The 24,468-nt window shown below is 46.4% G+C and overlaps 2 non-coding genes and 48 pseudogenes across 2 annotated transcripts; all 50 read right to left on the bottom strand.

The window, feature by feature from the left end:
• Positions 1-300: 300 nt before the first annotated feature.
• LOC133567752 (5S ribosomal RNA) lies at positions 301-419 on the bottom strand (annotated as a pseudogene).
• Positions 420-787: 368 nt separating this feature from the next.
• Positions 788-906, bottom strand: LOC133565784 (5S ribosomal RNA; annotated as a pseudogene).
• A 364-nt stretch (positions 907-1,270) lies between these two features.
• LOC133567146 (5S ribosomal RNA) lies at positions 1,271-1,389 on the bottom strand (annotated as a pseudogene).
• Positions 1,390-1,753: 364 nt separating this feature from the next.
• Positions 1,754-1,872, bottom strand: LOC133567013 (5S ribosomal RNA; annotated as a pseudogene).
• A 368-nt stretch (positions 1,873-2,240) lies between these two features.
• On the bottom strand, positions 2,241-2,359 carry LOC133565313 (5S ribosomal RNA; annotated as a pseudogene).
• A 364-nt stretch (positions 2,360-2,723) lies between these two features.
• LOC133565714 (5S ribosomal RNA) lies at positions 2,724-2,842 on the bottom strand (annotated as a pseudogene).
• Positions 2,843-3,206: 364 nt separating this feature from the next.
• LOC133567751 (5S ribosomal RNA) lies at positions 3,207-3,325 on the bottom strand (annotated as a pseudogene).
• Positions 3,326-3,693: 368 nt separating this feature from the next.
• On the bottom strand, positions 3,694-3,812 carry LOC133565885 (5S ribosomal RNA; annotated as a pseudogene).
• A 364-nt stretch (positions 3,813-4,176) lies between these two features.
• LOC133565657 (5S ribosomal RNA) lies at positions 4,177-4,295 on the bottom strand (annotated as a pseudogene).
• A 368-nt stretch (positions 4,296-4,663) lies between these two features.
• Positions 4,664-4,782, bottom strand: LOC133566252 (5S ribosomal RNA; annotated as a pseudogene).
• A 365-nt stretch (positions 4,783-5,147) lies between these two features.
• LOC133567011 (5S ribosomal RNA) lies at positions 5,148-5,266 on the bottom strand (annotated as a pseudogene).
• Positions 5,267-5,630: 364 nt separating this feature from the next.
• Positions 5,631-5,749, bottom strand: LOC133565374 (5S ribosomal RNA; annotated as a pseudogene).
• A 364-nt stretch (positions 5,750-6,113) lies between these two features.
• LOC133567767 (5S ribosomal RNA) lies at positions 6,114-6,232 on the bottom strand (annotated as a pseudogene).
• A 364-nt stretch (positions 6,233-6,596) lies between these two features.
• On the bottom strand, positions 6,597-6,715 carry LOC133567667 (5S ribosomal RNA; annotated as a pseudogene).
• Positions 6,716-7,079: 364 nt separating this feature from the next.
• LOC133566861 (5S ribosomal RNA) lies at positions 7,080-7,198 on the bottom strand (annotated as a pseudogene).
• Positions 7,199-7,562: 364 nt separating this feature from the next.
• On the bottom strand, positions 7,563-7,681 carry LOC133565327 (5S ribosomal RNA; annotated as a pseudogene).
• A 364-nt stretch (positions 7,682-8,045) lies between these two features.
• On the bottom strand, positions 8,046-8,164 carry LOC133566061 (5S ribosomal RNA; annotated as a pseudogene).
• Positions 8,165-8,528: 364 nt separating this feature from the next.
• On the bottom strand, positions 8,529-8,647 carry LOC133566067 (5S ribosomal RNA; annotated as a pseudogene).
• Positions 8,648-9,015: 368 nt separating this feature from the next.
• LOC133565282 (5S ribosomal RNA) lies at positions 9,016-9,134 on the bottom strand (annotated as a pseudogene).
• Positions 9,135-9,498: 364 nt separating this feature from the next.
• On the bottom strand, positions 9,499-9,617 carry LOC133567790 (5S ribosomal RNA; annotated as a pseudogene).
• A 364-nt stretch (positions 9,618-9,981) lies between these two features.
• LOC133567666 (5S ribosomal RNA) lies at positions 9,982-10,100 on the bottom strand (annotated as a pseudogene).
• Positions 10,101-10,464: 364 nt separating this feature from the next.
• On the bottom strand, positions 10,465-10,583 carry LOC133567084 (5S ribosomal RNA; annotated as a pseudogene).
• A 364-nt stretch (positions 10,584-10,947) lies between these two features.
• LOC133566229 (5S ribosomal RNA) lies at positions 10,948-11,066 on the bottom strand (annotated as a pseudogene).
• A 367-nt stretch (positions 11,067-11,433) lies between these two features.
• On the bottom strand, positions 11,434-11,552 carry LOC133566846 (5S ribosomal RNA; annotated as a pseudogene).
• A 364-nt stretch (positions 11,553-11,916) lies between these two features.
• LOC133567789 (5S ribosomal RNA) lies at positions 11,917-12,035 on the bottom strand (annotated as a pseudogene).
• A 364-nt stretch (positions 12,036-12,399) lies between these two features.
• LOC133567665 (5S ribosomal RNA) lies at positions 12,400-12,518 on the bottom strand (annotated as a pseudogene).
• A 364-nt stretch (positions 12,519-12,882) lies between these two features.
• LOC133565280 (5S ribosomal RNA) lies at positions 12,883-13,001 on the bottom strand (annotated as a pseudogene).
• Positions 13,002-13,365: 364 nt separating this feature from the next.
• On the bottom strand, positions 13,366-13,484 carry LOC133567766 (5S ribosomal RNA; annotated as a pseudogene).
• Positions 13,485-13,848: 364 nt separating this feature from the next.
• LOC133566282 (5S ribosomal RNA) lies at positions 13,849-13,967 on the bottom strand (annotated as a pseudogene).
• Positions 13,968-14,331: 364 nt separating this feature from the next.
• Positions 14,332-14,450, bottom strand: LOC133565744 (5S ribosomal RNA; annotated as a pseudogene).
• A 364-nt stretch (positions 14,451-14,814) lies between these two features.
• Positions 14,815-14,933, bottom strand: LOC133565278 (5S ribosomal RNA; annotated as a pseudogene).
• Positions 14,934-15,297: 364 nt separating this feature from the next.
• LOC133567709 (5S ribosomal RNA) lies at positions 15,298-15,416 on the bottom strand. Its single transcript, XR_009809470.1, has one exon. It is a non-coding gene; the product is annotated as a 5S ribosomal RNA (ribosomal RNA).
• Positions 15,417-15,780: 364 nt separating this feature from the next.
• Positions 15,781-15,899, bottom strand: LOC133567083 (5S ribosomal RNA; annotated as a pseudogene).
• Positions 15,900-16,263: 364 nt separating this feature from the next.
• Positions 16,264-16,382, bottom strand: LOC133567765 (5S ribosomal RNA; annotated as a pseudogene).
• A 364-nt stretch (positions 16,383-16,746) lies between these two features.
• LOC133566281 (5S ribosomal RNA) lies at positions 16,747-16,865 on the bottom strand (annotated as a pseudogene).
• Positions 16,866-17,227: 362 nt separating this feature from the next.
• LOC133566845 (5S ribosomal RNA) lies at positions 17,228-17,346 on the bottom strand (annotated as a pseudogene).
• A 364-nt stretch (positions 17,347-17,710) lies between these two features.
• On the bottom strand, positions 17,711-17,829 carry LOC133567788 (5S ribosomal RNA; annotated as a pseudogene).
• Positions 17,830-18,193: 364 nt separating this feature from the next.
• LOC133567664 (5S ribosomal RNA) lies at positions 18,194-18,312 on the bottom strand (annotated as a pseudogene).
• A 364-nt stretch (positions 18,313-18,676) lies between these two features.
• On the bottom strand, positions 18,677-18,795 carry LOC133565277 (5S ribosomal RNA; annotated as a pseudogene).
• Positions 18,796-19,159: 364 nt separating this feature from the next.
• Positions 19,160-19,278, bottom strand: LOC133567764 (5S ribosomal RNA; annotated as a pseudogene).
• Positions 19,279-19,642: 364 nt separating this feature from the next.
• On the bottom strand, positions 19,643-19,761 carry LOC133566280 (5S ribosomal RNA; annotated as a pseudogene).
• A 364-nt stretch (positions 19,762-20,125) lies between these two features.
• Positions 20,126-20,244, bottom strand: LOC133565743 (5S ribosomal RNA; annotated as a pseudogene).
• Positions 20,245-20,608: 364 nt separating this feature from the next.
• On the bottom strand, positions 20,609-20,727 carry LOC133565276 (5S ribosomal RNA; annotated as a pseudogene).
• A 365-nt stretch (positions 20,728-21,092) lies between these two features.
• On the bottom strand, positions 21,093-21,211 carry LOC133567697 (5S ribosomal RNA). Its single transcript, XR_009809469.1, has one exon. It is a non-coding gene; the product is annotated as a 5S ribosomal RNA (ribosomal RNA).
• Positions 21,212-21,575: 364 nt separating this feature from the next.
• LOC133567082 (5S ribosomal RNA) lies at positions 21,576-21,694 on the bottom strand (annotated as a pseudogene).
• Positions 21,695-22,058: 364 nt separating this feature from the next.
• On the bottom strand, positions 22,059-22,177 carry LOC133567763 (5S ribosomal RNA; annotated as a pseudogene).
• Positions 22,178-22,541: 364 nt separating this feature from the next.
• Positions 22,542-22,660, bottom strand: LOC133566279 (5S ribosomal RNA; annotated as a pseudogene).
• Positions 22,661-23,024: 364 nt separating this feature from the next.
• On the bottom strand, positions 23,025-23,143 carry LOC133566109 (5S ribosomal RNA; annotated as a pseudogene).
• Positions 23,144-23,509: 366 nt separating this feature from the next.
• Positions 23,510-23,628, bottom strand: LOC133565326 (5S ribosomal RNA; annotated as a pseudogene).
• Positions 23,629-23,991: 363 nt separating this feature from the next.
• Positions 23,992-24,109, bottom strand: LOC133567026 (5S ribosomal RNA; annotated as a pseudogene).
• Between the last annotated feature and the right edge of the window lie 359 nt (positions 24,110-24,468).

Raw genomic sequence — 24,468 nt, 5'->3', positions numbered from 1 at the left:
ATGAGCTACACGTGTGTGATACAATAATCACTGCTCTTTTTCTCAGCCTATGTAACTCTTTGGACTTTTGCCCCACTGTTAGCACTGAATTGCCTTGAGGCACATGGGTCACTGTTGGCGACACTGCAAATCTTGCTATAAATTTCAGACCGAGTCAAAACTAAACTTGTTTTGGGTGGAGACCAGCGTTTTGTTTGGACGAGCATAATGTAGCGTTTTGACAAGTGTGGCAAGTATCTATAGCCATTGTGACAAAAACAAAAGGGAGAAAGTGCGCCCTATACTGGGAGCATCGCTAAAAGCCTACAGCACCTGGTATTCCTAGGCAGTCTCCCATCCAAGTACTAACCAGGCCAGACCCAGCTTAGCTTCCGAGATCAGACGAGATCGGGCGATCTTCGGGCAGTATGGCCGTAAGCCGAGAGGCTGTCCTCAGAATTCAATTTTTAAATGTGGCAAGCTGGTTGACAGGACCTTTCTGCAATGAGCTACACGTGTGTGATACAATAATCACTGCTCTTTTTCTCAGCCTATGTAACTCTTTGGACTTTTGCCCCAATGTTAGCACTGAAGTGCCTTGAGGCACATGGGTCACTGTTGGCGACACTGCAAATCTTGCTATAAATTTCAGACCGAGTCAAAACTAAACAAACATGTTTTGGGTGGAGACCAGCGGTTTGTTTGGACGAGCATAATGTAGCGTTTTGACAAGTGTGGCAAATATCTATAGCCATTGTGAAAAAAACAAAAGGGAGAAAGTGCGCCCTATACTGGTAGCATCGCTAAAAGCCTACAGCACCTGGCATTCCTAGGGAGTCTCCCAACCAAGTACTAACCAGGCCAGACCCAGCTTAGCTTCCGAGATCAGACGAGATCGGGCGATCTTCGGGTAGTATGGCCGTAAGCCGAGAGGTAGTCCTCAGAATTCAATTTTTAAATGTGGCAAGCTGGTTGACAGGACCTTTCTGCAATGAGTTACACGTGTGTGATACAATAATCACTGCTCTTTTTCTCAGCCTATGTAACTCTTACGACTTTTGCCCCACTGTTAGCACTGAAGTGCCTTGAGGCACATGGGTCACTATTGGCGACACTGCAAATCTTGCTATAAATTTCAGACCGAGTCAAAACAAAACATGTTTTGGGTGGAGACCAGCGTTTTGTTTGGACGAGCATAATGTAGCGTTTTGACTAGTGTGGCAAGTATCTATAGCCATTGTGACAAAAACAAAAGGGAGAAAGTGCGCCCTATACTGGGAGCATCGCTAAAAGCCTAAAGCACCTGGTATTCCTAGGCAGTCTCCCATCCAAGTAATAACCAGGCCAGACCCAGCTTAGCTTCCGAGATCAGACGAGATCGGGCGATCTTCGGGTAGTATGGCCGTAAGCCGAGAGGCAATCCTCAGAATTCAATTTTTAAATGTGGCAAGCTGGTTGACAGGACCTTTCTGCAATGAGCTACACGTGTGTGATACAATAATCACTGCTCTTTTTCTCAGCCTATGTAACTCTTTGGACTTTTGCCCCACTGTTAGCACTGAAGTGCCTTGAGGCACATGGGTCACTGTTGGCGACACTGCAAATCTTGCTATAAATTTCAGACCGAGTCAAAACTAAACTTGTTTTGGGTGGAGAACAGCGTTTTGTTTGGACGAGCATAATGTAGCGTTTTGACAAGTGTGGCAAGTATCTATAGCCATTGTGACAGAAACAAAAGGGAGAAAGTGCGCCCTATACTGGGAGCATCGCTAAAAGCTTACAGCACCTGGTATTTCTAGGCAGTCTCCCATCCAAGCACTAACCAGGCCAGACCCAACTTAGCTTCCGAGATCAGACGAGATCGGGCTATCTTCGGGTAGTATGGCCGTAAGCCGAGAGGCAGTCCTCAGAATTCAATTTTTAAATGTGGCAAGCTGGTTGACAGGACCTTTCTGCAATGAGCTACACGTGTGTGATACAATAATCACTGCTCTTTTTCTCAGCCTATGTAACTCTTTGGACTTTTGCCCCACTGTTAGCACTGAAGTGCCTTGAGGCACATGGGTCACTGTTGGCGACACTGCAAATCTTGCTATAAATTTCAGACCGAGTCAAAAATAAACAAACATGTTTTGGGTAGAGACCAGCGGTTTGTTTGGACGAGCATAATGTAGCGTTTTGACAAGTGTGGCAAATATCTATAGCCATTGTGAAAAAAACAAAAGGGAGAAAGTGCGCCCTATACTGGTAGCATCGCTAAAAGCCTACAGCACCTGGTATTCCTAGGGAGTCTCCCAACCAAGTACTAACCAGGCCAGACCCAGCTTAGCTTCCGAGATCAGACGAGATCGGGCGATCTTCGGGTAGTATGGCCGTAAGCCGAGAGGTAGTCCTCAGAATTCAATTTTTAAATGTGGCAAGCTGTTTGACAGGAACTTTCTGCAATGAGCTACACGTGTGTGATACAATAATCACTGCTCTTTTTCTCATCCTATGTAACTCTTACGACTTTTGCCCCACTGTTAGCACTGAAGTGCCTTGAGGCACATGGGTCACTATTGGCGACACTGCAAATCTTGCTATAAATTTCAGACCGAGTCAAAACTAAACATGTTTTGGGTGGAGACCAGCGTTTTGTTTGGACGAGCATAATGTAGCGTTTTGACAAGTGTGGCAAGTATCTATAGCCATTGTGACAAAAACAAAAGGGAGAAAGTGCGCCCTATACTGGGAGCATCGCTAAAAGCCTACAGCACCTGGTATTCCTAGGCAGTCTCCCATCCAAGTACTAACCAGGCCAGACACAGCTTAGCTTCCGAGATCAGACGAGATCGGGCGATCTTCGAGTAGTATGGCCGTAAGCCGAGAGGCAATCCTCAGAATTCAATTTTTAAATGTGGCAAGCTGGTTGACAGGACCTTTCTGCAATGAGCTACACGTGTGTGATACAATAATCACTGCTCTTTTTCTCAGCCTATGTAACTCTTTGGACTTTTGCCCCACTGTTAGCACTGAATTGCCTTGAGGCACATGGGTCACTGTTGGCGACACTGCAAATCTTGCTATAAATTTCAGACCGTGTCAAAACTAAACTTGTTTTGGGTGGAGACCAGCGTTTTGTTTGGACGAGCATAATGTAGCGTTTTGACAAGTGTGGCAAGTATCTATAGCCATTGTGACAAAAACAAAAGGGAGAAAGTGCGCCCTATACTGGGAGCATCGCTAAAAGCCTACAGCACCTGGTATTCCTAGGCAGTCTCCCATCCAAGTACTAACCAGGCCAGACCCAGCTTAGCTTCCGAGATCAGACGAGATCGGGCGATCTTCGGGCAGTATGGCCGTAAGCCGAGAGGCTGTCCTCAGAATTCAATTTTTAAATGTGGCAAGCTGGTTGACAGGACCTTTCTGCAATGAGCTACACGTGTGTGATACAATAATCACTGCTCTTTTTCTCAGCCTATGTAACTCTTTGGACTTTTGCCCCAATGTTAGCACTGAAGTGCCTTGAGGCACATGGGTCACTGTTGGCGACACTGCAAATCTTGCTATAAATTTCAGACCGAGTCAAAACTAAACAAACATGTTTTGGGTGGAGACCAGCGGTTTGTTTGGACGAGCATAATGTAGCGTTTTGACAAGTGTGGCAAGTATCTATAGCCATTGTGACAAAAACAAAAGGGAGAAAGTGCGCCCTATACTGGGAGCGTCGCTAAAAACCTACAGCACCTGGTATTCCTAGGCAGTCTCCCATCCAAGTACTAACCAGGCCAGACCCAGCTTAGCTTCCGAGCTCAGACGAGATCGGGCGATCTTCGGGTAGTATGGCCGTAAGCCGAGACGCAGTCCTCAGACTTCAATTTTTAAATGTGGGAAGCTGGTTGACAGGACCTTTCTGCAATGAGCTACACGTGTGTGATACAATAATCACTACTCTTTTTCTCAGCCTATGTAACTCTTTGGACTTTTGCCCCACTGTTAGCACTGAAGTGCCTTGAGGCACATGGGTCACTGTTGGCGACACTGCAAATCTTGCTATAAATTTCAGACCGAGTCAAAACTAAACGTGTTTTGGGTGGAGACCAGCGTTTTGTTTGGACGAGCATAATGTAGCGTTTTGACAAGTGTGGCAAGTATCTATAGCCATTGTGAAAAAAACAAAAGGGAGAAAGTGCGCCCTATACTGGTAGCATCGCTAAAAGCCTACAGCACCTGGTATTCCTAGGCAGTCTCCCAACCAAGTACTAACCAGGCCGGACCCAGCTTAGCTTCCGAGATCAGACGAGATCGGGCGATCTTCGGGTAGTATGGCCGTAAGCCGAGAGGTAGTCCTCAGAATTCAATTTTTAAATGTGGCAAGCTGGTTGACAGGACCTTTCTGCAATGAGCTACACGTGTGTGATACAATTATCACTGCTCTTTTTCTCAGCCTATGTAACTCTTTGGACTTTTGCCCCACTGTTAGCACTGAAGTGCCTTGAGGCACATGGGTCACTGTTGGCGACACTGCAAATCTTGCTATAAATTTCAGACCGAGTCAAAACTAAACAAACATGTTTTGGGTGGAGACCAGCGGTTTGTTTGGACGAGCATAATGTAGCGTTTTGACAAGTGCGGCAAGTATCTCTAGCCATTGTGACAAAAACAAAAGGGAGAAAGTGCGCCCTATACTGGGAGCATCGCTAAAAGCCTACAGCACCTGGTATTCCTAGGCAGTCTCCCATCCAAGTACTAACCAGGCCAGACCCAGCTTAGCATCCGAGCTCAGACGAGATCGGGCGATCTTCGGGTAGTATGGCCGTAAGCCGAGACGCATTCCTCAGAATTCAATTTTTAATTGTGGCAAGCTGGTTGACAGGACCTTTCTGCAATGAGCTACACGTGTGTGATACAATAATCACTACTCTTTTTCTCAGCCTATGTAACTCTTTGGACTTTTGCCCCACTGTTAGCACTGAAGTGCCTTGAGGCACATGGGTCACTGTTGGCGACACTGCAAATCTTGCTATAAATTTCAGACCGAATCAAAACTAAACATTTTTTGGGTGGAGACCAGTGTTTTGTTTGGACAAGCATAAACGTAGCGTTTTGACAAGTGTGGCAAGTATCTATAGCCATTGTGACAAAAACAAGAGGGAGAAAGTGCGCCCTATACTGGGAGCATCGCTAAAAGCCTACAGCACCTGGTATTCCTAGGCAGTCTCCCATCCAAGTACTAACCAGGTCAGACCCAGCTTAGCTTACGAGCTCAGACGAGATCGGGCGATCTTCGGGTAGTATGGCCGTAAGCCGAGACGCAGTCCTCAGACTTCAATTTTTAAATGTGGGAAGCTGGTTGACAGGACCTTTCTGCAATGAGCTACACGTGTGTGATACAATAATCACTACTCTTTTTCTCAGCCTATGTAACTCTTTGGACTTTTGCCCCACTCTTAGCACTGAAGTGCCTTGAGGCACATGGGTCACTGTTGGCGACACTGCAAATCTTGCTATAAATTTCAGACCGAGTCAAAACTAAACATGTTTTGGGTGGAGACCAGCGTTTTGTTTGGACGAGCATAATGTAGCGTTTTGACAAGTGTGGCAAGTATCTATAGCCATTGTGACAAAAACAAAAGGGGGAAAGTGCGCCCTATACTGGTAGCATCGCTAAAAGCCTACAGCACCTGGTATTCCTAGGCAGTCTCCCATCCAAGTACTAACCAGGCCAGACCCAGCTTAGCTTCCGAGCTCAGACGAGATCGGGCGATCTTCGGGTAGTATGGCCGTAAGCCGAGACGCAGTCCTCAGACTTCAATTTTTAAATGTGGGAAGCTGGTTGACAGGACCTTTCTGCAATGAGCTACACGTGTGTGATACAATAATCACTACTCTTTTTCTCAGCCTATGTAACTCTTTGGACTTTTGCCCCACTGTTAGCACTGAAGTGCCTTGAGGCACATGGGTCACTGTTGGCGACACTGCAAATCTTGCTATAAATTTCAGACCGAGTCAAAACTAAACGTGTTTTGGGTGGAGACCAGCGTTTTGTTTGGACGAGCATAATGTAGCGTTTTGACAAGTGTGGCAAGTATCTATAGCCATTGTGAAAAAAACAAAAGGGAGAAAGTGCGCCCTATACTGGTAGCATCGCTAAAAGCCTACAGCACCTGGTATTCCTAGGGAGTCTCCCATCCAAGTACTAACCAGGCCAGACCCAGCTTAGCTTCCGAGATCAGACGAGATCGGGCGATCTTCGGGCAGTATGGCCGTAAGCCGAGAGGCAGTCCTCAGAATTCAATTTTTAAATGTGGCAAGCTGGTTGACAGGACCTTTATGCAATGAGTTACACGTGTGTGATACAATAATCACTGCTCTTTTTCTCAGCCTATGTAACTCTTACGACTTTTGCCCCACTGTTAGCACTGAAGTGCCTTGAGGCACATGGGTCACTATTGGCGACACTGCAAATCTTGCTATAAATTTCAGACCGAGTCAAAACTAAACATGTTTTGGGTGGAGACCAGCGTTTTGTTTGGACGAGCATAATGTAGCGTTTTGACAAGTGTGGCAAGTATCTATAGCCATTGTGACAAAAACAAAAGGGAGAAAGTGCGCCCTGTACTGGGAGCATCGCTAAAAGCCTACAGCACCTGGTATTCCTAGGCAGTCTCCCATCCAAGTACTAACCAGGCCAGACCCAGCTTAGCTTCCGAGATCAGACGAGATCGGGCGATCTTCGGGTAGTATGGCCGTAAGCCGAGAGGCAGTCCTCAGAATTAAATTTTTAAATGTGGCAAGCTGGTTGACAGGACCTTTCTGCAATGAGCTACACGTGTGTGATACAATAATCACTGCTCTTTTTCTCAGCCTATGTAACTCTTTGGACTTTTGCCCCACTGTTAGCACTGAAGTGCCTTGAGGCACATGGGTCACTGTTGGCGACACTGCAAATCTTGCTATAAATTTCAGACCGAGTCAAAACTAAACTTGTTTTGGGTGGAGACCAATGTTTTGTTTGGACGAGCATAATGTAGCGTTTTGACAAGTGTGGCAAGTATCAATAGCCATTGTGACAAAAACAAAAGGGAGAAAGTGCGCCCTATACTGGGAGCATCGCTAAAAGCCTACAGCACCTGGTATTCCTAGGCAGTCTCCCAACCAAGTACTAACCAGGCCAGACCCAGCTTAGCTTCCAAGATCAGACGAGATCGGGCGATCTTCGGGTAGTATGGCTGTAAGACGATAGGCAGTCCTCTGAATCCAATTTTTAAATGTGGCAAGCTGGTTGACAGGACCTTTCTGCAATGAGCTACACGTGTGTGATACAATAATCACTGCTCTTTTTCTCAGCCTATGTAACTCTTTGGACTTTTGCCCCACTGTTAGCACTTAAGTGCCTTGAGGCACATGGGTCACTGTTGGCGACACTGCAAATCTTGCTATAAATTTCAGACCGAGTCAAAACTAAACATGTTTTGGGTGGAGACCAGCGTTTTGTTTGGACGAGCATAATGTAGCGTTTTGACAAGTGTGGCAAGTATCTATAGCCATTGTGACAAAAACAAAAGGGAGAAAGTGCGCCCTATACTGGGAGCATCGCTAAAAGCCTACAGCACCTGGTATTCCTAGGCAGTCTCCCATCCAAGTACTAACCAGGCCAGACCCAGCTTAGCTTCCGAGATCAGACGAGATCGGGCGATCTTCAGGTAGTATGGCCGTAAGCCGAGAGGCAGTCCTCAGAATTAAATTTTTAAATGTGGCAAGCTGGTTGACAGGACCTTTCTGCAATGAGCTACACGTGTGTGATACAATAATCACTGCTCTTTTTCTCAGCCTATGTAACTCTTTGGACTTTTGCCCCACTGTTAGCACTGAAGTGCCTTGAGGCACATGGGTCACTGTTGGCGACACTGCAAATCTTGCTATAAATTTCAGACCGAGTCAAAACTGAACTTGTTTTGGGTGGAGACCAATGTTTTGTTTGGACGAGCATAATGTAGCGTTTTGACAAGTGTGGCAAGTATCAATAGCCATTGTGACAAAAACAAAAGGGAGAAAGTGCGCCCTATACTGGGAGCATCGCTAAAAGCCTACAGCACCTGGTATTCCTAGGCAGTCTCCCAACCAAGTACTAACCAGGTCAGACCCAGCTTAGCTTCCGAGATCAGACGAGATCGGGCGATCTTCGGGTAGTATGGCTGTAAGCCGATAGGCAGTCCTCTGAATCCAATTTTTAAATGTGGCAAGCTGGTTGACAGGACCTTTCTGCAATGAGCTACACGTGTGTGATACAATAATCACTGCTCTTTTTCTCAGCCTATGTAACTCTTTGGACTTTTGCCCCACTGTTAGCACTGAAGTGCCTTGAGGCACATGGGTCACTGTTGGCGACACTGCAAATCTTGCTATAAATTTCAGACCGAGTCAAAACTAAACTTGTTTTGGGTGGAGACCAACGTTTTGTTTGGACGAGCATAATGTAGCGTTTTGACAAGTGTGGCAAGTATCAATAGCCATTGTGACGAAAACAAAAGGGAGAAAGTGCGCCCTATACTGGGAGCATCGCTAAAAGCCTACAGCACCTGGTATTCCTAGGCAGTCTCCCATCCAAGTACTAACCAGGCCAGACACAGCTTAGCTTCCGAGATCAGACGAGATCGGGCGATCTTCGGGTAGTATGGCCGTAAGCCGAGAGGCAGTCCTCAGAATTCAACTTTTAAATGTGGCAAGCTGGTTGACAGGACCTTTCTGCAATGAGCTACACGTGTGTGATACAATAATCAGTGCTCTTTTTCTCAGCCTATGTAACTCTTTGGACTTTTGCCCCACTGTTAGCACTGAAGTGCCTTGAGGCACATGGGTGACTGTTGGCGACACTGCAAATCTTGCTATAAATTTCAGACCGAGTCAAAACTAAACAAACATGTTTTGGGTGGAGACCAGCGGTTTGTTTGGACGAGCATAATGTAGCGTTTTGACAAGTGTGGCAAATATCTATAGCCATTGCGAAAAAAACAAAAGGGAGAAAGTGCGCCCTATACTGGTAGCATCGCTAAAAGCCTACAGCACCTGGTATTCCTAGGCAGTCTCCCAACCAAGTACTAACCAGGCCAGACCCAGCTTAGCTTCCGAGATCAGACGAGATCGGGCGATCTTCGGGTAGTATGGCCGTAAGCCGAGAGGCAGTCCTCAGAATTCAATTTTTAAATGTGGCAAGCTGGTTGACAGGACCTTTCTGCAATGAGTTACACGTGTGTGATACAATAATCACTGCTCTTTTTCTCAGCCTATGTAACTCTTACGACTTTTGCCCCACTGTTAGCACTGAAGTGCCTTGAGGCACATGGGTCACTATTGGCGACACTGCAAATCTTGCTATAAATTTCAGACCGAGTCAAAACTAAACATGTTTTGGGTGGAGACCAGCGTTTTGTTTGGACGAGCATAATGTAGCGTTTTGACAAGTGTGGCAAGTATCTATAGCCATTGTGACAAAAACAAAAGGGAGAAAGTGCGCCCTATACTGGGAGCATCGCTAAAAGCCTACAGCACCTGGTATTCCTAGGCAGTCTCCCATCCAAGTACTAACCAGGCCAGACCCATCTTAGCTTCCGAGATCAGACGAGATCGGGCGATCTTCGGGTAGTATGGCCGTAAGCCGAGAGGCAGTCCTCAGAATCCAATTTTTAAATGTGGCAAGCTGGTTGACAGGACCTTTCTGCAATGAGCTACACGTGTGTGATACAATAATCACTGCTCCTTTTCTCAGCCTATGTAACTCTTTGGACTTTTGCCCCACTGTTAGCACTGAAGTGCCTTGAGGCACATGGGTCACTGTTGGCGACACTGCAAATCTTGCTATAAATTTCAGACCGAGTCAAAACTAAACTTGTTTTGGGTGGAGACCAGCGTTTTGTTTGGACGAGCATAATATAGCATTTTGACAAGTGTGGCAAGTATCTATAGCCATTGTGACAAAAACAAAAGGGAGAAAGTGCGCCCTATACTGGGAGCATCGCTAAAAGCCTACAGCACCTGGTATTCCTAGGCAGTCTCCCATCCAAGTACTAACCAGGCCAGACCCAGCTTAGCTTCCGAGATCAGACGAGATCGGGCGATCTTCGGGTAGTATGGCCGTAAGCCGAGAGGCAGTCCTCAGAATTCAACTTTTAAATGTGGCAAGCTGGTTGACAGGACCTTTCTGCAATGAGCTACACGTGTGTGATACAATAATCACTGCTCTTTTTCTCAGCCTATGTAACTCTTTGGACTTTTGCCCCACTGTTAGCACTGAAGTGCCTTGCGGCACATGGGTCACTGTTGGCGACACTGCAAATCTTGCTATAAATTTCAGACCGAGTCAAAACTAAACATGTTTTGGGTGGAGACCAGCGTTTTGTTTGGACGAGCATAATGTAGCGTTTTGACAAGTGTGGCAAGTATCTATAGCCATTGTGAGAAAAACAAAAGGGAGAAAGTGCGCCCTATACTGGGGGCATCGCTAAAAGCCTACAGCACTTGGTATTCCTAGGGAGTCTCCCAACCAAGTACTAACCAGGCCAGACCCAGGTTAGCTTCCGAGATCAGACGAGATCGGGCGATCTTCGGGTAGTATGGCCGTAAGCCGAGAGGCAGTCCTCAGAATTAAATTTTTAAATGTGGCAAGCTGGTTGACAGGACCTTCCTGCAATGAGCTACACGTGTGTGATACAATAATCACTGCTCTTTTTCTCAGCCTATGTAACTCTTTGGACTTTTGCCCCACTGTTAGCACTGAAGTGCCTTGAGGCACATGGGTCACTGTTGGCGACACTGCAAATCTTGCTATAAATTTCAGACCGAGTCAAAACTAAACTTGTTTTGGGTGGAGACCAACGTTTTGTTTGGACGAGCATAATGTAGCGTTTTGACAAGTGTGGCAAGTATCAATAGCCATTGTGACAAAAACAAAAGGGAGAAAGTGCGCCCTATACTGGGAGCATCGCTAAAAGCCTACAGCACCTGGTATTCCTAGGCAGTCTCCCATCCAAGTACTAACCAGGCCAGACCCAGCTTAGCTTCCGAGATTAGACGAGATCGGGCGATCTTCGGGTAGTATGGCCGTAAGCCGAGGAAGGTCCTCAGAATTCAACTTTTAAATGTGGCAACCTGGTTGACAGGACATTTCTGCAATGAGCTACACGTGTGTGATACAATAATCACTGCTCTTTTTCTCAGCCTATGTAACTCTTTGGACTTTTGCCCCACTGTTAGCACTGAAGTGCCTTGCGGCACATGGGTAACTGTTGGCGACACTGCAAATCTTGCTATAAATTTCAGACCGAGTCAAAACTAAACAAACATGTTTTGGGTGGAGACCAGCGGTTTGTTTGGACGAGCATAATGTAGCGTTTTGACAAGTGTGGCAAATATCTATAGCCATTGTGAAAAAAACAAAAGGGAGAAAGTGCGCCCTATACTGGTAGCATCGCTAAAATCCTACAGCACCTGGTATTCCTAGGCAGTCTCCCAACCAAGTACTAACCAGGCCAGACCCAGCTTAGCTTCCGAGATCACACGAGATCGGGCGATCTTCGGGTAGTATGGCCGTAAGCCGAGAGGCAGTCCCCAGAATTCAATTTTTAAATGTGGCAAGCTGGTTGACAGGACCTTTCTGCAATGAGTTACACGTGTGTGATACAATAATCACTGCTCTTTTTCTCAGCCTATGTAACTCTTACGACTTTTGCCCCACTGTTAGCACTGAAGTGCCTTGAGGCACATGGGTCACTATTGACGACACTGCAAATCTTGCTATAAATTTCAGACCGAGTCAAAACTAAACATGTTTTGGGTGGAGACCAGTGTTTTGTTTGGACGAGCATAATGTAGCGTTTTGACAAGTGTGGCAAGTATCTATAGCCATTGTGACAAAAACAAAAGGGAGAAAGTGCGCCCTAGACTGGGAGCATCGCTAAAAGCCTACAGCACCTGGTATTCCTAGGCAGTCTCCCATCCAAGTACTAACCAGGCCAGACCCATCTTAGCTTCCGAGATCAGACGAGATCGGGCGATCTTCGGGTAGTATGGCCGTAAGCCGAGAGGCAGTCCTCAGAATCCAATTTTTAAATGTGGCAAGCTGGTTGACAGGACCTTTCTGCAATGAGCTACACGTGTGTGATACAATAATCACTGCTCTTTTTCTCAGCCTATGTAACTCTTTGGACTTTTGCCCCACTGTTAGCACTGAAGTGCCTTGAGGCACATGGGTCACTGTTGGCGACACTGCAAATCTTGCTATAAATTTCAGACCGAGTCAAAACTAAACTTGTTTTGGGTGGAGACCAGCGTTTTGTTTGGACGAGCATAATGTAGCGTTTTGACAAGTGTGGCAAGTATCTATAGCCATTGTGACAAAAACAAAAGGGAGAAAGTGCGCCCTATACTGGGAGCATCGCTAAAAGCCTACAGCACCTGGTATTCCTAGGCAGTCTCCCATCCAAGTACTAACCAGGCCAGACCCAGCTTAGCTTCCGAGATCAGACGAGATCGGGCGATCTTCGGGTAGTATGGCCGTAAGCCGAGAGGCAGTCCTCAGAATTAAATTTTTAAATGTGGCAAGCTGGTTGACAGGACCTTTCTGCAATGAGTTACACGTGTGTGATACAATAATCACTGCTCTTTTTCTCAGCCTATGTAACTCTTTGGACTTTTGCCCCACTGTTAGCACTGAAGTGCCTTGAGGCACATGGGTCACTGTTGGCGACACTGGAAATCTTGCTATAAATTTCAGACCGAGTCAAAACTAAACTTGTTTTGGGTGGAGACCAACGTTTTGTTTGGACGAGCATAATGTAGCGTTTTGACAAGTGTGGCAAGTATCAATAGCCATTGTGACAAAAACAAAAGGGAGAAAGTGCGCCCTATGTTGGGAGCATCGCTAAAAGCCTACAGCACCTGGTATTCCTAGGCAGTCTCCCAACCAAGTACTAACCAGGCCAGACCCAGCTTAGCTTCCGAGATCAGACGAGATCGGGCGATCTTCGGGTAGTATGGCCGTAAGCCGAGAGGCAGTCCTCAGAATCCAATTTTTAAATGTGGCAAGCTGGTTGACAGGACCTTTCTGCAATGAGCTACACGTGTGTGATACAATAATCACTGCTCTTTTTCTCAGCCTATGTAACTCTTTGGACTTTTGCCCCACTGTTAGCACTGAAGTGCCTTGAGGCACATGGGTCACTGTTGGCGACACTGCAAATCTTGCTATAAATTTCAGACCGAGTCAAAACTAAACATGTTTTGGGTGGAGACCAGTGTTTTGTTTGGACGAGCATAATGTAGCGTTTTGACAAGTGTGGCAAGTATCTATAGCCATTGTGACAAAAACAAAAGGGAGAAAGTGCGCCCTATACTGGGAGCATCGCTAAAAGCCTACAGCACCTGGTATTCCTAGGGAGTCTCCCATCCAAGTACTAACCAGGCCAGACCCAGCTTAGCTTCCGAGATCAGACGAGATCGGGCGATCTTCGGGCAGTATGGCCGTAAGCCGAGAGGCAGTCCTCAGAATTCAATTTTTAAATGTGGCAAGCTGGTTGACAGGACCTTTATGCAATGAGTTACACGTGTGTGATACAATAATCACTGCTCTTTTTCTCAGCCTATGTAACTCTTACGACTTTTGCCCCAATGTTAGCACTGAAGTGCCTTGAGGCACATGGGTCACTATTGGCGACACTGCAAATCTTGCTATAAATTTCAGACCGAGTCAAAACTAAACATGTTTTGGGTGGAGACCAGTGTTTTGTCTGGACGAGCATAATGTAGCGTTTTGACAAGTGTGGCAAGTATCTATAGCCATTGTGACAAAAACAAAAGGGAGAAAGTGCGCCCTATACTGGGAGCATCGCTAAAAGCCTACAGCACCTGGTATTCCTAGGCAGTCTCCCATCCAAGTACTAACCAGGCCAGACCCAGCTTAGCTTCCGAGATCAGACGAGATTGGGCGATCTTCGGGTAGTATGGCCGTAAGCCGAGAGGCAGTCCTCAGAATTAAATTTTTAAATGTGGCAAGCTGGTTGACAGGACCTTTCTGCAATGAGCTACACGTGTGTGATACAATAATCACTGCTCTTTTTCTCAGCCTATGTAACTCTTTGGACTTTTGCCTCACTGTTAGCACTGAAGTGCCTTGAGGCACATGGGTCACTGTTGGCGACACTGCAAATCTTGCTATAAATTTCAGACCGAGTCAAAACTAAACTTGTTTTGGGTGGAGACCAATGTTTTGTTTGGACGAGCATAATGTAGCGTTTTGACAAGTGTGGCAAGTATCAATAGCCATTGTGACAAAAACCAAAGGGAGAAAGTGCGCCCTATACTGGGAGCATCGCTAAAAGCCTACAGCACCTGGTATTCCTAGGCAGTCTCCCATCCAAGTACTAACCAGGCCAGACCCAGCTTAGCTTCCGAGATCAGACGAGATCGGGCGATCTTCGGGTAGTATGGCTGTAAGACGATAGGCAGTCCTCTGAATCCAATTTTTAAATGTGGCAAGCTGGTTGACAGGACCTTTCTGCAATGAGCTACACGTGTGTGATACAATAATCACTGCTCTTTTTCTCAGCCTATGTAACTCTTTGGACTTTTGCCCCACTGTTAGCACTGAAGTGCCTTGAGGCACATGGGTCACTGTTGGCGACACTGCAAATCTTGCTATAAATTTCAGACCGAGTCAAAACTAAACTTGTTTTGGGTGGAGACCAACGTTTTGTTTGGACGAGCATAATGTAGCGTTTTGACAAGTGTGGCAAGTATCAATAGCCATTGTGACAAAAACAAAAGGGAGAAAGTGCGCCCTATACTGGGAGCATCGCTAAAAGCCTACAGCACCTGGTATTCCTAGGCAGTCTCCCAACCAAGTACTAACCAGGCCAGACCCAGCTTAGCTTCCGAGATCAGACGAGATCGGGCGATCTTCGGGTAGTATGGCCGTAAGCCGAGAGGCAGTCCTCAGAATCCAATTTTTAAATGTGGCAAGCTGGTTGACAGGACCTTTCTGCAATGAGCTACACGTGTGTGATACAATAATCACTGCTCTTTTTCTCAGCCTATGTAACTCTTTGGACTTTTGCCCCACTGTTAGCACTGAAGTGCCTTGAGGCACATGGGTCACTGTTGGCGACACTGCAAATCTTGCTATAAACTTCAGACCGAGGCAAAACTAAACTTGTTTTGGGTGGAGACCAGCGTTTTGTTTGGACGAGCATAATGTAGCGTTTTGACAAGTGTGGCAAGTATCTATAGCCATTGTGACAAAAACAAAAGGGAGAAAGTGCGCCCTATACTGGGAGCATCGCTAAAAGCCTACAGCACCTGGTATTCCTAGGCAGTCTCCCATCCAAGTACTAACCAGGCCAGACCCAGCTTAGCTTCCGAGATCAGACGAGATCGGGCGATCTTTGGGTAGTATGGCCGTAAGCCGAGAGGCAGTCCTCAGAATTCAACTTTTAAATGTGGCAAGCTGGTTGACAGGACCTTTCTGCAATGAGCTACACGTGTGTGATACAATAATCACTGCTCTTTTTCTCAGCCTATGTAACTCTTTGGACTTTTGCCCCACTGTTAGCACTCAAGTGCCTTGCGGCACATGGGCCACTGTTGGCGACACTGCAAATCTTGCTATAAATTTCAGACCGAGTCAAAACTAAACATGTTTTGGGTGGAGACCAGCGTTTTGTTTGGACGAGCATAATGTAGCGTTTTAACAAGTGTGGCAAGTATCTATAGCCATTGTGAGAAAAACAAAAGGGAAAAAGTGCGCCCTATACTGGGGGCATCGCTAAAAGCCTACAGCACTTGGTATTCCTAGGGAGTCTCCCAACCAAGTACTAACCAGGCCAGACCCAGGTTAGCTTCCGAGATCAGACGAGATCGGGCGATCTTCGGGTAGTATGGCCGTAAGCCGAGAGGCAGTCCTCAGAATTCAATTTTTAGATGTGGCAAGCTGGTTGACAGGACCTTTCTGCAATGAGCTACACGTGTGTGATACAATAATCACTGCTCTTTTTCTCAGCCTATGTAACTCTTTGGACTTTTGCCCCACTGTTAGCACTGAAGTGCCTTGAGGCACATGGGTCACTGTTGGCGACACTGCAAATCTTGCTATAAATTTCAGACCGAGTCAAAACTAAACTTGTTTTGGGTGGAGAACAGCGTTTTGTTTGGACGAGCATAATGTAGCGTTTTGACAAGTGTGGCAAGTATCTATAGCCATTGTGACAAAAACAAAAGTGAGAAAGTGCGCCCTATACTGGGAGCATCGCTAAAAGCCTACAGCACCTGGTATTCCTAGGGAGTCTCCCATCCAAGTACTAACCAGGCCAGACCCAGCTTAGCTTCCGAGATCAGACGAGATCGGGCGATCTTCGGGCAGTATGGCCGTAAGCCGAGAGGCAGTCCTCAGAATTCAATTTTTAAATGTGGCAAGCTGGTTGACAGGACCTTTATGCAATGAGTTACACGTGTGTGATACAATAATCACTGCTCTTTTTCTCAGCCTATGTAACTCTTACGACTTTTGCCCCACTGTTAGCACTGAAGTGCCTTGAGGCACATGGGTCACTATTGGCGACACTGCAAATCTTGCTATAAATTTCAGACCGAGTCAAAACTAAACATGTTTTGGGTGGAGACCAGCGTTTTGTTTGGACGAGCATAATGTAGCGTTTTGACAAGTGTGGCAAGTATCTATAGCCATTGTGACAAAAACAAAAGGGAGAAAGTGCGCCCTATACTGGGAGCATCGCTAAAAGCCTACAGCACCTGGTATTCCTAGGCAGTCTCCCATCCAAGTACTAACCAGGCCAGACCCAGCTTAGCTTCCGAGATCAGACGAGATTGGGCGATCTTCGGGTAGTATGGCCGTAAGCCGAGAGGCAGTCCTCAGAATTAAATTTTAAATGTGGCAAGCTGGTTGACAGGACCTTTCTGCAATGAGCTACACGTGTGTGATACAATAATCACTGCTCTTTTTCTCAGCCTATGTAACTCTTTGGACTTTTGCCTCACTGTTAGCACTGAAGTGCCTTGAGGCACATGGGTCACTGTTGGCGACACTGCAAATCTTGCTATAAATTTCAGACCGAGTCAAAACTAAACTTGTTTTGGGTGGAGACCAATGTTTTGTTTGGACGAGCATAATGTAGCGTTTTGACAAGTGTGGCAATATCTATAGCCATTGTGAAAAAAACAAAAGGGAGAAAGTGCGCCCTATACTGGTAGCATCGCTAAAATCCTACAGCACCTGGTATTCCTAGGCAGTCTCCCAACCAAGTACTAACCAGGCCAGACCCAGCTTAGCTTCCGAGATCACACGAGATCGGGCGATCTTCGGGTAGTATGGCCGTAAGCCGAGAGGCAGTCCCCAGAATTCAATTTTTAAATGTGGCAAGCTGGTTGACAGGACCTTTCTGCAATGAGTTACACGTGTGTGATACAATAATCACTGCTCTTTTTCTCAGCCTATGTAACTCTTACGACTTTTGCCCCACTGTTAGCACTGAAGTGCCTTGAGGCACATGGGTCACTATTGACGACACTGCAAATCTTGCTATAAATTTCAGACCGAGTCAAAACTAAACATGTTTTGGGTGGAGACCAGTGTTTTGTTTGGACGAGCATAATGTAGCGTTTTGACAAGTGTGGCAAGTATCTATAGCCATTGTGACAAAAACAAAAGGGAGAAAGTGCGCCCTAGACTGGGAGCATCGCTAAAAGCCTACAGCACCTGGTATTCCTAGGCAGTCTCCCATCCAAGTACTAACCAGGCCAGACCCATCTTAGCTTCCGAGATCAGACGAGATCGGGCGATCTTCGGGTAGTATGGCCGTAAGCCGAGAGGCAGTCCTCAGAATCCAATTTTTAAATGTGGCAAGCTGGTTGACAGGACCTTTCTGCAATGAGCTACACGTGTGTGATACAATAATCACTGCTCTTTTTCTCAGCCTATGTAACTCTTTGGACTTTTGCCCCACTGTTAGCACTGAAGTGCCTTGAGGCACATGGGTCACTGTTGGCGACACTGCAAATCTTGCTATAAATTTCAGACCGAGTCAAAACTAAACTTGTTTTGGGTGGAGACCAGCGTTTTGTTTGGACGAGCATAATGTAGCGTTTTGACAAGTGTGGCAAGTATCTATAGCCATTGTGACAAAAACAAAAGGGAGAAAGTGCGCCCTATACTGGGAGCATCGCTAAAAGCCTACAGCACCTGGTATTCCTAGGCAGTCTCCCATCCAAGTACTAACCAGGCCAGACCCAGCTTAGCTTCCGAGATCAGACGAGATCGGGCGATCTTCGGGTAGTATGGCCGTAAGCCGAGAGGCAGTCCTCAGAATTAAATTTTTAAATGTGGCAAGCTGGTTGACAGGACCTTTCTGCAATGAGTTACACGTGTGTGATACAATAATCACTGCTCTTTTTCTCAGCCTATGTAACTCTTTGGACTTTTGCCCCACTGTTAGCACTGAAGTGCCTTGAGGCACATGGGTCACTGTTGGCGACACTGGAAATCTTGCTATAAATTTCAGACCGAGTCAAAACTAAACTTGTTTTGGGTGGAGACCAACGTTTTGTTTGGACGAGCATAATGTAGCGTTTTGACAAGTGTGGCAAGTATCAATAGCCATTGTGACAAAAACAAAAGGGAGAAAGTGCGCCCTATACTGGGAGCATCGCTAAAAGCCTACAGCACCTGGTATTCCTAGGCAGTCTCCCAACCAAGTACTAACCAGGCCAGACCCAGCTTAGCTTCCGAGATCAGACGAGATCGGGCGATCTTCGGGTAGTATGGCCGTAAGCCGAGAGGCAGTCCTCAGAATCCAATTTTTAAATGTGGCAAGCTGGTTGACAGGACCTTTCTGCAATGAGCTACACGTGTGTGATACAATAATCACTGCTCTTTTTCTCAGCCTATGTAACTCTTTGGACTTTTGCCCCACTGTTAGCACTGAAGTGCCTTGAGGCACATGGGTCACTGTTGGCGACACTGCAAATCTTGCTATAAATTTCAGACCGAGTCAAAACTAAACATGTTTTGGGTGGAGACCAGTGTTTTGTTTGGACGAGCATAATGTAGCGTTTTGACAAGTGTGGCAAGTATCTATAGCCATTGTGACAAAAACAAAAGGGAGAAAGTGCGCCCTATACTGGGAGCATCGCTAAAAGCCTACAGCACCTGGTATTCCTAGGGAGTCTCCCATCCAAGTACTAACCAGGCCAGACCCAGCTTAGCTTCCGAGATCAGACGAGATCGGGCGATCTTCGGGCAGTATGGCCGTAAGCCGAGAGGCAGTCCTCAGAATTCAATTTTTAAATGTGGCAAGCTGGTTGACAGGACCTTTATGCAATGAGTTACACGTGTGTGATACAATAATCACTGCTCTTTTTCTCAGCCTATGTAACTCTTACGACTTTTGCCCCAATGTTAGCACTGAAGTGCCTTGAGGCACATGGGTCACTATTGGCGACACTGCAAATCTTGCTATAAATTTCAGACCGAGTCAAAACTAAACATGTTTTGGGTGGAGACCAGTGTTTTGTCTGGACGAGCATAATGTAGCGTTTTGACAAGTGTGGCAAGTATCTATAGCCATTGTGACAAAAACAAAAGGGAGAAAGTGCGCCCTATACTGGGAGCATCGCTAAAAGCCTACAGCACCTGGTATTCCTAGGCAGTCTCCCATCCAAGTACTAACCAGGCCAGACCCAGCTTAGCTTCCGAGATCAGACGAGATTGGGCGATCTTCGGGTAGTATGGCCGTAAGCCGAGAGGCAGTCCTCAGAATTAAATTTTTAAATGTGGCAAGCTGGTTGACAGGACCTTTCTGCAATGAGCTACACGTGTGTGATACAATAATCACTGCTCTTTTTCTCAGCCTATGTAACTCTTTGGACTTTTGCCTCACTGTTAGCACTGAAGTGCCTTGAGGCACATGGGTCACTGTTGGCGACACTGCAAATCTTGCTATAAATTTCAGACCGAGTCAAAACTAAACTTGTTTTGGGTGGAGACCAATGTTTTGTTTGGACGAGCATAATGTAGCGTTTTGACAAGTGTGGCAAGTATCAATAGCCATTGTGACAAAAACCAAAGGGAGAAAGTGCGCCCTATACTGGGAGCATCGCTAAAAGCCTACAGCACCTGGTATTCCTAGGCAGTCTCCCATCCAAGTACTAACCAGGCCAGACCCAGCTTAGCTTCCGAGATCAGACGAGATCGGGCGATCTTCGGGTAGTATGGCTGTAAGACGATAGGCAGTCCTCTGAATCCAATTTTTAAATGTGGCAAGCTGGTTGACAGGACCTTTCTGCAATGAGCTACACGTGTGTGATACAATAATCACTGCTCTTTTTCTCAGCCTATGTAACTCTTTGGACTTTTGCCCCACTGTTAGCACTGAAGTGCCTTGAGGCACATGGGTCACTGTTGGCGACACTGCAAATCTTGCTATAAATTTCAGACCGAGTCAAAACTAAACTTGTTTTGGGTGGAGACCAACGTTTTGTTTGGACGAGCATAATGTAGCGTTTTGACAAGTGTGGCAAGTATCAATAGCCATTGTGACAAAAACAAAAGGGAGAAAGTGCGCCCTATACTGGGAGCATCGCTAAAAGCCTACAGCACCTGGTATTCCTAGGCAGTCTCCCAACCAAGTACTAACCAGGCCAGACCCAGCTTAGCTTCCGAGATCAGACGAGATCGGGCGATCTTCGGGTAGTATGGCCGTAAGCCGAGAGGCAGTCCTCAGAATCCAATTTTTAAATGTGGCAAGCTGGTTGACAGGACCTTTCTGCAATGAGCTACACGTGTGTGATACAATAATCACTGCTCTTTTTCTCAGCCTATGTAACTCTTTGGACTTTTGCCCCACTGTTAGCACTGAAGTGCCTTGAGGCACATGGGTCACTGTTGGCGACACTGCAAATCTTGCTATGAAACTTCAGACCGAGGCAAAACTAAACTTGTTTTGGGTGGAGACCAGCGTTTTGTTTGGACGAGCATAATGTAGCGTTTTGACAAGTGTGGCAAGTATCTATAGCCATTGTGACAAAAACAAAAGGGAGAAAGTGCGCCCTATACTGGGAGCATCGCTAAAAGCCTACAGCACCTGGTATTCCTAGGCAGTCTCCCATCCAAGTACTAACCAGGCCAGACCCAGCTTAGCTTCCGAGATCAGACGAGATCGGGCGATCTTTGGGTAGTATGGCCGTAAGCCGAGAGGCAGTCCTCAGAATTCAACTTTTAAATGTGGCAAGCTGGTTGACAGGACCTTTCTGCAATGAGCTACACGTGTGTGATACAATAATCACTGCTCTTTTTCTCAGCCTATGTAACTCTTTGGACTTTTGCCCCACTGTTAGCACTCAAGTGCCTTGCGGCACATGGGCCACTGTTGGCGACACTGCAAATCTTGCTATAAATTTCAGACCGAGTCAAAACTAAACATGTTTTGGGTGGAGACCAGCGTTTTGTTTGGACGAGCATAATGTAGCGTTTTAACAAGTGTGGCAAGTATCTATAGCCATTGTGAGAAAAACAAAAGGGAGAAAGTGCGCCCTATACTGGGGGCATCGCTAAAAGCCTACAGCACTTGGTATTCCTAGGGAGTCTCCCAACCAAGTACTAACCAGGCCAGACCCAGGTTAGCTTCCGAGATCAGACGAGATCGGGCGATCTTCGGGTAGTATGGCCGTAAGCCGAGAGGCAGTCCTCAGAATTCAATTTTTAGATGTGGCAAGCTGGTTGACAGGACCTTTCTGCAATGAGCTACACGTGTGTGATACAATAATCACTGCTCTTTTTCTCAGCCTATGTAACTCTTTGGACTTTTGCCCCACTGTTAGCACTGAAGTGCCTTGAGGCACATGGGTCACTGTTGGCGACACTGCAAATCTTGCTATAAATTTCAGACCGAGTCAAAACTAAACTTGTTTTGGGTGGAGAACAGCGTTTTGTTTGGACGAGCATAATGTAGCGTTTTGACAAGTGTGGCAAGTATCTATAGCCATTGTGACAAAAACAAAAGTGAGAAAGTGCGCCCTATACTGGGAGCATCGCTAAAAGCCTACAGCACCTGGTATTCCTAGGGAGTCTCCCATCCAAGTACTAACCAGGCCAGACCCAGCTTAGCTTCCGAGATCAGACGAGATCGGGCGATCTTCGGGCAGTATGGCCGTAAGCCGAGAGGCAGTCCTCAGAATTCAATTTTTAAATGTGGCAAGCTGGTTGACAGGACCTTTATGCAATGAGTTACACGTGTGTGATACAATAATCACTGCTCTTTTTCTCAGCCTATGTAACTCTTACGACTTTTGCCCCACTGTTAGCACTGAAGTGCCTTGAGGCACATGGGTCACTATTGGCGACACTGCAAATCTTGCTATAAATTTCAGACCGAGTCAAAACTAAACATGTTTTGGGTGGAGACCAGCGTTTTGTTTGGACGAGCATAATGTAGCGTTTTGACAAGTGTGGCAAGTATCTATAGCCATTGTGACAAAAACAAAAGGGAGAAAGTGCGCCCTATACTGGGAGCATCGCTAAAAGCCTACAGCACCTGGTATTCCTAGGCAGTCTCCCATCCAAGTACTAACCAGGCCAGACCCAGCTTAGCTTCCGAGATCAGACGAGATTGGGCGATCTTCGGGTAGTATGGCCGTAAGCCGAGAGGCAGTCCTCAGAATTAAATTTTTAAATGTGGCAAGCTGGTTGACAGGACCTTTCTGCAATGAGCTACACGTGTGTGATACAATAATCACTGCTCTTTTTCTCAGCCTATGTAACTCTTTGGACTTTTGCCTCACTGTTAGCACTGAAGTGCCTTGAGGCACATGGGTCACTGTTGGCGACACTGCAAATCTTGCTATAAATTTCAGACCGAGTCAAAACTAAACTTGTTTTGGGTGGAGACCAATGTTTTGTTTGGACGAGCATAATGTAGCGTTTTGACAAGTGTGGCAAGTATCAATAGCCATTGTGACAAAAACCAAAGGGAGAAAGTGCGCCCTATACTGGGAGCATCGCTAAAAGCCTACAGCACCTGGTATTCCTAGGCAGTCTCCCAACCAAGTACTAACCAGGCCAGACCCAGCTTAGCTTCCGAGATCAGACGAGATCGGGCGATCTTCGGGTAGTATGGCTGTAAGACGATAGGCAGTCCTCTGAATCCAATTTTTAAATGTGGCAAGCTGGTTGACAGGACCTTTCTGCAATGAGCTACACGTGTGTGATACAATAATCACTGCTCTTTTTCTCAGCCTATGTAACTCTTTGGACTTTTGCCCCACACTGTTAGCACTGAAGTGCCTTGAGGCACATGGGTCACTGTTGGCGACACTGCAAATCTTGCTATAAATTTCAGACCGAGTCAAAACTAAACATGTTTTGGGTGGAGACCAGCGTTTTGTTTGGACGAGCATAATGTAGCGTTTTGACAAGTGTGGCAAGTATCTATAGCCATTGTGACAAAAACAAAAGGGAGAAAGTGCGCCCTATACTGGGAGCATCGCTAAAAGCCTACAGCACCTGGTATTCCTAGGCAGTCTCCCATCCAAGTACTAACCAGGCCAGACCCAGCTTAGCTTCCGAGATCAGACGAGATCGGGCGATCTTCAGGTAGTATGGCCGTAAGCCGAGAGGCAGTCCTCAGAATTAAATTTTTAAATGTGGCAAGCTGGTTGACAGGACCTTTCTGCAATGAGCTACACGTGTGTGATACAATAATCACTGCTCTTTTTCTCAGCCTATGTAACTCTTTGGACTTTTGCCCCACTGTTAGCACTGAAGTGCCTTGAGGCACATGGGTCACTGTTGGCGACACTGCAAATCTTGCTATAAATTTCAGACCGAGTCAAAACTGAACTTGTTTTGGGTGGAGACCAATGTTTTGTTTGGACGAGCATAATGTAGCGTTTTGACAAGTGTGGCAAGTATCAATAGCCATTGTGACAAAAACAAAAGGGAGAAGTGCGCCCTATACTGGGAGCATCGCTAAAAGCCTACAGCACCTGGTATTCCTAGGCAGTCTCCAACCAAGTACTAACCAGGTCAGACCCAGCTTAGCTTCCGAGATCAGACGAGATCGGGCGATCTTCGGGTAGTATGGCTGTAAGCCGATAGGCAGTCCTCTGAATCCAATTTTTAAATGTGGCAAGCTGGTTGACAGGACCTTTCTGCAATGAGCTACACGTGTGTGATACAATAATCACTGCTCTTTTTCTCAGCCTATGTAACTCTTTGGACTTTTGCCCCACTGTTAGCACTGAAGTGCCTTGAGGCACATGGGTCACTGTTGGCGACACTGCAAATCTTGCTATAAATTTCAGACCGAGTCAAAACTAAACTTGTTTTGGGTGGAGACCAACGTTTTGTTTTGGACGAGCATAATGTAGCGTTTTGACAAGTGTGGCAAGTATCAATAGCCATTGTGACAAAAACAAAAGGGAGAAAGTGCGCCCTATACTGGGAGCATC

Source organism: Nerophis ophidion, linkage group LG13 (assembly GCF_033978795.1).
Source record: "Nerophis ophidion isolate RoL-2023_Sa linkage group LG13, RoL_Noph_v1.0, whole genome shotgun sequence".
In the NCBI taxonomy this organism is placed as follows: domain Eukaryota; kingdom Metazoa; phylum Chordata; class Actinopteri; order Syngnathiformes; family Syngnathidae; genus Nerophis; species Nerophis ophidion.
Note: the sequence above shows the minus strand (reverse complement) of the source record. Positions and strands in the feature narration are given on the sequence as shown.